General features: G+C 40.9%; 1 long non-coding RNA gene across 1 annotated transcript in view; it reads left to right on the top strand.

The window, feature by feature from the left end:
- LOC117953291 overlaps positions 1 to 2,726 on the top strand; it is a 25,008-nt gene extending 22,282 nt beyond the window's left edge. Inside the window, exon 3 of the long non-coding RNA XR_004658589.1 lies at positions 2,589 to 2,726. This is a non-coding gene — a long non-coding RNA (uncharacterized LOC117953291). The remainder of the gene's footprint in view (positions 1 to 2,588) is intronic.
- Positions 2,727 to 9,042: the final 6,316 nt, after the last annotated feature.

The raw sequence follows: 9,042 nt of genomic DNA, 5'->3' as shown, positions 1-9,042 counted from the left end.
AGGTCTATATAAAAGAGACTTCAGATACAGTATTAGGGGGCCACTAAGGTCTATATAAAAGAGACTTTAGATACAGTAATAGGGGACCACTAAGGTCTAGATAAAAGCTTCCAAAGAGCACCATGTCATGGGACCTTTAAAGGTGAACTACAATCATCTAAATAAATCAGAATGACTATATTGTAAATATTTACACCATGGCTTTCCTACACTGTACTGGTTTCAGTAGAGCAGTACATTCAAAGTGTATTTATACAAATACAAGGAGTACAAGGAGTACAATAATGTCACATTTTAAAGGTTTGAACTTTTGACAAAATATGCAAAGGAACTCAGCTGATGTTTCAAACTATACAGTAAGTTACACATAACAATCTACAAAGAGCAATTGTTTCAGGAAACACCTTGATATTCCTTCAGAGAGAGAATAATTGGCCATCTGTCAAAGTTGTTACTGTAGGGCATAGTTGGGGGGTCATGCATGAAAGTCAGTAGTTTAAATTAAGGAGGGTGTTTTTGTAGTTCATGTCGTGTCACGTGTCACAATGCAAAGTTAAGGATCTACACAGCTTTGTAGCAACACACAGTAATAATGGAGGTGTGAAATGATGTCATCACCCATGGCTCAAAGCTAAGTTGAACTCTTGACTCAGTACCACCTGCAGGTTGGAAACTCATTTCACAGGGGAGCGTTATCTCATTAGCTACTTCTTGCTACACTAAGAGTGAAAGACACAGCACTCTGCACAACTAAATTATACCAACAGCTTACATGTAATCCTGCCATTGCAGATAGCCTGATTTTGCTCTTCCTCCGGTAATGTGAACTCCCTGAAGTGGGAAACCAGAAGTCAGTAGATCTCTGTGTCTGTTTGCTCTTAAGTAGCCAACACTAAAATGATGTATTTGTCCAGGGCAACTCACAGGTGTGAATGTAAAGGAGGATATTGAATCATATGGATGAAAATAATGTACATGTCTCTGATTAACAAGGGTGGAGCGGGAGGGTACTGAAGCCCCAAACGTTTTCTCAAAAGCCCAGATCTGATCCTCTGGTACACAAAGTGTCACTGACATGAATAACATCAGGAAGCTTCTGTGATTTTACAACATGAAATATCTGAGGGAAATAGATAAATATGCAGTTACAACCGGCTGGCCAGTCCGTCAATGTTGAAGGCCCAAATGAAAATGAGAGAGGTGGCATTCTCTGTTCCAGACCCGTATTGTTTGTGGACTGAGTGCATCCCTGCCAGATCTCCACCATTAACGGCTGCACAATGCTACATAGCTGGGCAAAGCCCCAGAAAATGATGTCATCCACTAAGAACCTAATCCATGACCAGGATGTTGAAGGGTCTTCCCCTCCTCCTTCCTGTGTAACAGAATAAAACGAACAAGGGCCAATACCGAAACCAACTTGAAGAAAAAGAGATTTTCTTCTGAACAGGAGGAACTAAAGGGCGGTAAAAGCTCAGTCTGTAGGGAGTTGGATTGGGAACCGGAGGGTCACTGGTTCAAGTCCACATAGGGAGTATGGTGGTGGACTGGTAGCTGGAGAGAGTTCCCCACCTGGGCACTGCCAAGGTGCTCTTGGGCAAGGCACCAAACCCCCAACGGCTCGGGGTGCCTTTCCATGGGCAGCCCCCCCACTCTAAGATCTTTCCATTTAGTGCATGTCTAGGTTCTGAGCATGTGTGTGTAATTCGGGCCTGTGTAATAACAACAGAGTGTACATTGTAATTTCCCCTTGTGGGACTAATAAAGGAGACATTATTATTATTATAAACTGAAACAGGGTAACTAATGAAATAAGGGCTACTATCCTAGACCGTGTCATGAACCATGGGCTACCACACAGTGAGGCTGGGGGACGACTACAGCCAAATCTCTGGCTCTTTGCTCTCAGCCTGGAGAGGAGGGATTTTGACTGTTGTCCACAGGACCAAATGTCTCTCCTGGACGCAATGGATGCCAAGACATCTCAGCTGAACACCGCCAGGGCTGGATAAGGCGTGCAAACAGATTCTTCCCACGATGCCTTGACAGAGAAGATATCAGGTGTGATGTGGATGAGACTATGTGGCCAAATGCAGAAGACCGGGCAGATTAGAGGATTTATTTTTCTGTGTTTAAATAGGTTGTATTGCCTCATGATATACTATTTCTTGTCCCGTTGCAAATAGAGCATTTACTGCAACTATTCTGTCTCTCTGTCTTCTCTTTTTCTTTATGAACCGTACATTCTTTAAAATGACTCTGAGATGGCTCATTGATATTTTGTGTTGAATGTCTGCAGCAAAGGCAACAAAATGAATGCATTTACCACACCCACCAAAACTACAGTTTAGAGAGGCTTCAAATGAAACTGTAGTGCAAAGCATAATCTATGATCATAACACTATAGTGTATATTGCATAAGGACAGACCTGACATAAAATAGAGCAGTTTCTGTAATTCCACCTGATATTAGTGTTGTTGCCATGACTTACTAAATGTTCCTGTTAGAGGGTAATAGATGTTAGTGTTTTGGAAGAATTTGTGTAATTATATGTGATTTTTAGGACATGTTTGCACTGTTTTGGTAGACTTAGTGCATTATTGTATTTTGAAAGTGAATGCTGGAGTTTAGTTTTCAATGTGTGAATTTGAGCATGAAATGAACTGTTTTGTCAATTGCGTGTTGTAGGTGTGTTGGTGCGTTAAGCGTTTAGGAAAGTTGTTAACAGCATTGAAAAAATTGCCATAGCAATTGGAAAAAAACAGTAATGGTGTTATGATTGTGTGAGGAGCCTGACGAGCAAAGCCACACGCACAAGTTTGAAAACAGGGAGCTTTAAATAAGTCCGAACTGTGTTTGTGGATCTGTTGCTGGGCTGGAAGCTCTTATATGACCATTATCAATAAATCTGAGATATTTGTGTATGAAAACAACAGCTCCCTTCCTAAGAGTTATTATTTTCTGCATGACATATTCCAAAACATTTTTATTAGATGCCTTGGTGTACTGATGTCTACTTATAGAACATATGACATCTACTTATAGGACATGTTTACCCACATTCTCTTTGGGAGTACTTCCAGTCTGTGTCTACGTTTGAGGCTTCAGAGTCTCAATCTGTGTGTGTGTGTGTGTGTGTGTGTGTGTGTGTGTAGAGAGAAGGTACGCAAATTAGAGATTATGCACAAGTTTTGTGGGGTTGTGGGGTTAACCTCTGATTAATTGCACAGCTCCAGTCGGTTGCGGCGAGGGCGCGCTACTGTAATTTTGCAGCTGCTTGATTTCAGCATGTGACACATGCAGTCCAATTGGCCTTCCGACCGCATACCAAAGCACTTAAAATAGTGTTCGTTTCTCAGGGCTCTTTGCTGTCAACAAAACAATATGGCTAGTTATTAATAATGTTTTTTTTTCTCTCGATTGGTATAGCATGCACTAACAATAAAAGCACAACAACTCTCTGCTCTGGAGATTTTAATGTTCTGGTTTTGTGTTTTTTTGTCCCCTGTCTTTTCCAATTGTTTTTCCCTGTGGCATGTTAAGACTGGCTTCTAATCTTATCATTTTATAGATGGGATAAAGAGCGTGTGTTTGTGTCTAGGAGTGAGTGGAAAGAAATATCGTCAAATGGCACGGCAAAGTATCGATGACTCAGTAAGCAATAACCCTAATCCTGAGTCAACGCAAGGTCTTTCTTTAGCATTCATCATTCTTATTTTCATGCTGACAGTATTGTTGCACATTTGCCAAAACACTCTACTGTCCTCCTACGTTTAACTGCACAAGAGGCATCGCTCATTAGGGCATTAATCCTGTACCAGAGGGTTTATTTTCTCACGTAGATTGAAGCCATAGACCCACAAAGATCACTGAGACGTACTCCTACGTATATGCATGTGCATAACGTTGCCCTGTATCAGACTTTTTTGCAGTGATACTAGATGTGATTAATCATCTTCAGATTCTACAATGTTGGAACTCGCTGGGTTGCATAAAACACAACAGATGGAGATGTCTGTTTGAAGTAGTTTGATAGTAGACAGATATGGAGTGTCCCAAGCCTGACTGACTGAACTGAATATGTTGGCTAATGACCATGGCGCCCTGACAGTAGCGCTGCGGTTAAAACGTCAGGTTACACATCACATCATAAATCAACATACAACAAGTTTACTCCAACATTCTTCTTTAAGAGCAACATAATGTCCATCCAAGCACAGGGAGCTGAGACAGAAAAATGGAAAACTTGGAGCCATGCCTTTTAAAAGGAGAATAAAATGGGATGCAAAACTGTCTCATGACCCTGAATCTTACGCAGACAAGGATGTCATGAAGACAGATTCGTGCGACTCACTCAAGGTGACCAATGAAAAGGGTTAAGGGATAAAACCTGCAGAAGGTTTTGATACTGTGCGTCTGGACTTCCTCAGAGTGTGTTTGACTTAAGAGATAATTAAAAGTGAACTGGTGGGCAGGGAGCCAGCGCAGGCATGGAGACAGGCTGTCAGGAGGCTGGAGCCCAGCCAAGGACCCCGACCCGCCACACGGCAACAGCTCCGTGACGTGGCAAGGCCAGCCCGTGCTAAGAGGTGCGCAGTAATGGAAAAACCTCAGGCTGGTCTCTTCCTTTTCCTTTCTCGCTCTATCTTTCCACCTAATTCTCTCCCACTTACAGACTCAACACAAAGTCACAGGAAGACAAATGTAGATGTTCACACACGTCCACACCTGGATTTAATCACACATCATCCCTCATGTGTGATTGTATTGACACGCAATCTGGATGCTGAGATTTTTTTGTTCCTTTTTTTTAGAATACTAACCATAAAGGTCCCATGACATGGTGCTCTTTGGATACTTTTATATAGACCTTAGTGGTCCCTAATACTGTATCTGAAGTCTCTTTTATATAGGCCTTAGTGGTCCCTAATACTGTATCTGAAGTCTCTTTTATATAGACCTTAGTGGTCCCCTAATACTGTATCTGAAGTCTCTTTTATATAGACCTTAGTGGTCCCTAATACTGTATCTGAAGTCTCTTTATATAGACCTTAGTGGTCCTAATACTGTATCTGAAGTCTCTTTATATAGACCTTAGTGGTCCCTAATACTGTATCTGAAGTCTCTTTTGTATAGACCTTAGTGGTCCCCTAATACTGTATCTGAAGTCTCTTTATATAGACCTTAGTGGTCCCTAATACTGTATCTGAAGTCTCTTTCCTAAAACTCAGCCTTGGTGCAGAATTACAGCCACTAGAGCCAGATCCACAATGAGCTTTCCTTAGTATGTGCCATTTTTCTGTCTTGTTCCAGTATGTGCAAGTATATTTGACATTTCCTTGATTCAGATTCTGATGCGTTTTTTTTGCATTTTAATGAAATTAAAAGTTATCAGATTTAGGCAGCCAAAAAAGAAAGATATAGTGTTGTGCTTTTTGATAAATACGTTTTTTCCTTCTCAAAAGCTGCTCCTCTAACTACGTGTGGTTTTGATTGTACCTCAGTGCGTTTCTTTGGATAAAATTGTCAGCCAAATGAATCAATGCAGATAAAAAAATGGAGTGGTATAAATGGAGAAACATTTAAACTTGCATGCATCAAGCACACAAGTGGAGTGTTTTCATTTGGCCTTTACTTGAGATGGACACCATGTTGTAAACACTACACAGGTGTGTTGATACATGCAAAACCATAGGAATCAGAAAGCGTGTTTCTGGATAAATCCTTCATTGTTCAAAAACTGGAACTGGTTCCAATTCAGTTCTTGATTCTCAAACCTATTGAGTGTGAGTTAGGTCTTTGTTAAACTTTTAAGGGTGGGGTGGCAGTATCTCAGTCTGTAAGGAGTTGGGTTGAGAACCGGAGGGTCGCTGGTCAAGTCCCTGTGCGGAGTGTGGATTGGTGTTTTGAGAAAGGCACCTTGCAGCCCCCCCCTCCCCCGCCACCTCTCCATTTGTGCATGAATAGGTCCTGAGCATGTGTGTGTATTTCAGGCCTCTGTGTAGTGATTACAAACAAAACAGAGTGTAAATTTAATTTCCCCACTGGGGGTCAATAAACAGTATTAATGGGGTCTTTTGACATATGTTTTCCTGCTTTATACATACAAGTTGAAGTCAATTTACTTGCCACAGATAGTGCTACTAAGCCAGTGAAAATAGTTATTTTGCATGAAGTCTTCTGTGGCTCTGTCGCGAGCTTACATTTCTCTTTCTTAGAACATTTTAGAACAAGACAAGTAATCTCAGTTTGGGCTTTGGGCCTACAAATGTTCAGTCAGGGAGACAAAAGATGCAATTTAAGTTGCATTATGTAGGATCATGTGTGTTAAAATACTAGGCTGCTAGGGTTGCCTGCCAATAGGAAGGTCGGTGGTTCAATGCCTGGCCCTGCAGTCACATGTCAAAGTGTCCTGGGGCAAGACACTGAACCTTCAGTTGACCCCGATGCCGCGCCATTGGTGTGTGTGTGTGTGTGTGTGTGTATCTGATGAGCAGGTGGCACCTTGTACGGCAGCCTGGGCCACAGTGTATGAATGGTGAACGGTTCCTGTACTATGTGAAAGTGATTTGAGTAGTCGTTAAGACTAAAATAGCGCTATTTAAGAACAGCCCATTTATATTTACATTTAAAATTAAGGATATCCTGGCCTCTGCTGCATTGATTTTGAATATAAATAAATACCTTTTATCTTGTTTCACTTATATTTTTACAAGCCCCTAAATTTACAAGTGCCATATTACATTTCTGAAGTTTTCTTTAGATAAAACCAACATCGGCAAAAGCACCATTGGATAAAAATTCTTTTATATAAAATATATTTTTTAAATGCATGTAGAAAGATAAATGCCTGGTTTTATTAAAAAGGTTTTTGATTTTGAATCAACAATGGGTAAGTAATATATATGAAAAATATTTTTTTATTACACAGCATAGCTTTAGTATAGGGAATGAGCTCTGTTCTGATAATATTACATTTAATTTTCCTATTGTGACACTTACTTACACCAAAGCATTTAGAGATTAGGGATCTGAAAATGGGGCCGTGCCACAACTTATTTTCTGCAAAACATTGTGGATGTGATTTACAAATTCATCAAGGAGGACGTGGAAGGTACAGGGGCTCTCTTATTTTCACAACATAAACCTCATCTCCTCTTATTCCCATTTCTGTATTCCCGTTTGGAGATTCTTGCCACCCAGAGCTTGATACAGAACAGTAAATGAGGTTCCCCCTGACATTTCCAAAGGAACAGGGTGTGCCGAATGGTAGTGGCATGCAAAGTGAGTCTAAAGCGGTGCCTGAACTTTTGAACCTGTCACCTCGCCTTTCACTGCAACTGCATGTGGACTCTGCCTGCCTTTGTGTTACACGCTGATGATGGAATCAGGGAGGTTGGACTTTGTGTGAACTTTTCTCATTAGCCTAATTCTCCCCTTAAAGTGATGGCTCGGAGTAATTTCACACTAGGGTCCTTTGCACCATGACCTCGAGCCAAACACCCACCCCCCCATGAGCTTTTTTCCTTTCCATTGGTCGAATTAGGGCAGTGGCGGATGCAAAACGTGACAGATGGGTGGGCCTGGATTAAGCCGAGGTGGGCCTGAATATAGGGTGTCCCAAAATCAAAGCAGTCGTCCCAAATCCAGGAAAGATGAGTCTTTCTTTAAAAAAATCTGCCAGACCCCAATGTGCTGGGACCAGTGGTGCAGTCTAATGTATTGTAGTGGGTATACTACTGTACATGTACGGACCAGGATGGGCTACCACATCACAGAGGGGGGCCTGGGTGTCCTCCCCCAGGAACATTTTGAGCATCAAAGACTTCATTTCCTATATTCTGACCCACATATATGCACTTCGACTTCTGCAACTTCATGCAACTGCAACTTGATGAGGAAAATACTTTTAATGACCCTATGCGAAGAAAAAACAAACAGATTATTTAAACTGTATCAAAATAATAATGCATGTAAAGTACGTTGTTACATTTATTAACGTCATTGCACATTTTGAGGGGGTATATGGAAATCCTGGAGCTTTCTAAGTGGGTATACAGAATATAGCACCGTATCATGTAGACTACACCACGGGCTGGGACAGTAAAACACAAGCTCCTAACACTTTTGCCATTTTTGAAATCTAAATTTTGTTGACGACTGACAATATACATTATAATTAATTTACAAGACTGTCAAAGGGAGATGGATATCTTCCTGCCTGGTCAGCGAGCTTGTTACGTTAAGCCTGCACTCTCTTATAGAGCATTATAACATTGATAAACCACAGGTTCCAGTTTATCACATAATGGATGTGTGTGTTTTTTAAAAAAACAAATGGGGAAATAAACGCCTCTTGTTGCCAATTTTTGTAAAACTGCCCACATTTGAGCTCTACATAGTTGATTTCTTGCATAAAAGAGTCTCAGAAGTGAATTTGGTGATGAAATAGCAGACGACCAATGTATAAAGTTTCCAGTTGTTGGCAACAACATCAACTCCTGATAGTTGTGATTGTTTCAGCGCTTTGCACACCAACACACGTAACTTTGAATTTCTGATCCACAGCTCCACGACTGAGTTAGCGCTATCAGCTAAATGGCTAAGTGCAGGCGCTAATGGAACCAAGTGTGTATCTCGTAAACTACCCCACTAACAATACCCAAAATGGTACCAAACTTCTACAGTAGTACACACAGTACTCATAAAATGAGGCATTAAAAAGTTTGGAAATACACCAGATGTTTATTTAAATAACATTTGTCGAGGTCACTTCCATGATTTGGGGAAAGCCTGTAAAAGTCCTGGCAAAAAGCAATGCTTAAGGATGTCGCTCAACAATGACCAGTTCCAGGAATGCACTAATATTTTTGTTATTATTTGGTATAACTGGTAGAACCAGTTTGCAACAATTATTAGCTAACACTAAGTTGTAAACACTCCGGAAAGAATTGTTAAAAACTTTGGATATACCAAAAGAATTCAGCAACACCAGGTGATCAATCAAGATCCCGCAAAGAACATCTGTTGTTGGAAGAGAC

The sequence above is a fragment of the Etheostoma cragini genome, chromosome 11 (assembly GCF_013103735.1).
Source record: "Etheostoma cragini isolate CJK2018 chromosome 11, CSU_Ecrag_1.0, whole genome shotgun sequence".
NCBI classification, from domain to species: domain Eukaryota; kingdom Metazoa; phylum Chordata; class Actinopteri; order Perciformes; family Percidae; genus Etheostoma; species Etheostoma cragini.
The sequence above is the reverse complement of the archived record's forward strand: the minus strand, read 5'-3'. Positions and strand labels throughout refer to the sequence as shown.